At 30.4% G+C, this 2,574-nt stretch overlaps 1 long non-coding RNA gene across 1 annotated transcript; it reads right to left on the bottom strand.

The window, feature by feature from the left end:
* Positions 1-1,454: 1,454 nt before the first annotated feature.
* Positions 1,455-1,819, bottom strand: LOC109861427. Its single transcript, XR_002250964.1, has 2 exons — positions 1,656-1,819; positions 1,455-1,488 (listed from the first exon to the last, which is right to left on the bottom strand). It is a non-coding gene; the product is annotated as an uncharacterized LOC109861427 (long non-coding RNA).
* Positions 1,820-2,574: the final 755 nt, after the last annotated feature.

Genomic DNA, 2,574 nt, shown 5'->3' with positions numbered 1-2,574 from the left:
ATTCTTTATTTGTCTCAGCATTTCTGAAATCTTGCACTAATTGAGGTGCTAAGGTTTTTTCAAACATTTCAAAATAATATTTCTTATCTTCGATTGAGTCAACATTTAAAACAGATGATTGATTTTCTATCAAATGCTTGTCTTGCAATTCATCTACTCTTGAGTCAGTTTTCTTTTTTTTCTTATGTAGAATATTATACTCCACAGCATCAGGATTAAACGGCATTAGTCCACATGATCTAAACNCATTTTGTACAATTTTTCTTTCTTCTTTAAGAGAGTCCAATGCTATATTTAAGACTGCAGGAAACTGTTCTTTTCTTAGTCGCATAATATTGTTTTGTATTTTCCACTTTGGAACAGTTTTTCTCCAAATATCTTTAAAAGGATGAAAAAGTGCTACATCGAGTGGTTGAATCAAATGTGTGGCATTAGGATAAAGTGAAATCAATTCAATTTTTTTTTCTCTGCAGAAGGAAACTAATGGAATGGTCACATGTGAAGAATGACCATCTAAATAAATAATAATTGGAAATTTTATATTTTCTTTCAATAACCACTGGTAAAAAACATTAGCAATATACTCGTAGAAAGTTTCTTTTGTCATCCACCCTGTCTCAGAAATTCCAATGCCCCAGCCACCTGGAAAATTGTCAAGGATTTTCTTTGGTACGCTTTCTTTATAAGGATATATGACTAATGGTGGTGCTCGCGTTCCTTCCGCATTATACATAAATAATGATGTAACACTTTCTTTTTCATTCGCGTCGACTATTTTGTATACGGACCGTGCACCTTTTTTCACAAGAACCTTATCAGATTTTGGGCACAATTGAATATTTGTCTCGTCGCAATTGAATACTCTAGATGAATGAATGTTGAGCAGAGTTTTGCTTTCCAGATATTTTTTAACTTCACTAAACCATCCTCTTAAGTCCTGTTCAGTAACTGAAGCCCGCACAAGTGTTAGATGTTGACTTGTTCTAATTGTCAGGTTACGGTGGCGTCTAAAAAACCCTTCACACCAATGGCGACCAGGTCTGTTTTCTGTGAATGGAGTCTTTTTCCCTAAACTTACTATATATGATTGTATGCTATCCAACAACTCTGTTTTAGTTATTGGAAAGCCTCTTTCAGCTCTGTATGTAAGCCAATCGACAATATCTTGTTCTTCATTTTTTGATAAAACTGTAGGTGGCCCAATTGTACAATCAATTTTATCCGGATTTTTGTTTTTTCTAAAAAGCGTCGTTGCAGGAACTCCAAAATTATCAGCAGCTTTTCTAATAGAAATACCTGCACTAATTGCTTTCAGAGCACGTTGAAGTGCTTCAGGCGAATACTGTTTTCTTTTTTCGGTTTTCTTAATTTTTTTTCCATCAGTTTTTACTTTTTTGTTACTATTTCTTGCAACTTTTTCATCACTCTGCAAATCTTTTTTTACTCTGTTTTTCTTTAATTTTCCCNTTTTACACTGAAATTTTACGCCTGCAGTACCAAAAATTAATAATTAAATTTATTTAAATTTTCTTTTAATTTTTTATAAATGGTAAATGTATATTTATATATTTTTATATGTATATTTTGTATAATTGTTATATGGTTTTAGGTTAGGTTTTACTTTTTAAACAACTTTGGAATAAAAATTTACTTACTTCTTTGTATGACAAAAAATTCATACAGTGTATGCTCAGTTTATCGTAATGTGCAAGNAACTGTATTTTACCTTCCAAATTACAACAAAAAACTTCTTTGTGCAATCGATGCGTACGTGTTCCATTAAACAGACATGGACACATAAGATCGACCGGAACTTGGAACACCCGCATTTTTCTGTTCCATATTACGGCATTACAAAAAATAATTGTACCTAAAATGGAACATCTATTTTATTAAATATAACTGTATCAAACGTAGAAAAATTAATAAAAATTNAAATCTACAATGCTATAATTATAATTTGATAAGAACAAAAAGTTTAAAATTATTTACATTTATAAATGTATTTAAAGAAACCGAATTGTGGATATCGGCTTTCGATTACACTTAACAGTCAATTTTTATGAGTCCAAAGACGAGCATCTTGAAAACTTTTTTTTGTCATAAATATTTAATGGGAGTATCTAATACATTTTACATAATTATAAAGTTAAAGATTGCCCATATTTAATACAAGTTTTTCCTTTCTTTATGTAGACTAGATTTATTTTTAAACATTACTTTTTATAAAACTGTTCCAAAATTGGACATGTTCCACGATAGGTACGTTTACCTTATCTAGATGCCGAAAGAGAAAAGAAAAAACAATCATCATATTCACAAGAAGATGTGAAAAAAGTCTTAAAAAGTATTGGTAAAGATATGACTTACAAAAAAGCTGCCGAAAAATATCATGTACCAAGAACCACATTATATTCTAAAATACAAAACATCTATCTTGTGAATGCCAAAAAAGGTCCTGCATTAATTTTGTCGACATCTGAAGAACAAAAATTATAGATTGGATTGATTATTGTGCAGAAAGAGAGTTATTGTGCAGAAAATAGCATAAATGAAAGCAAATTCATTAATCTT

Source organism: Pseudomyrmex gracilis, unplaced genomic scaffold (assembly GCF_002006095.1).
Source record: "Pseudomyrmex gracilis isolate BER0280 unplaced genomic scaffold, ASM200609v1 scaffold_755, whole genome shotgun sequence".
Lineage (NCBI taxonomy): Eukaryota > Metazoa > Arthropoda > Insecta > Hymenoptera > Formicidae > Pseudomyrmex > Pseudomyrmex gracilis.
Note: the sequence above shows the minus strand (reverse complement) of the source record. Positions and strands in the feature narration are given on the sequence as shown.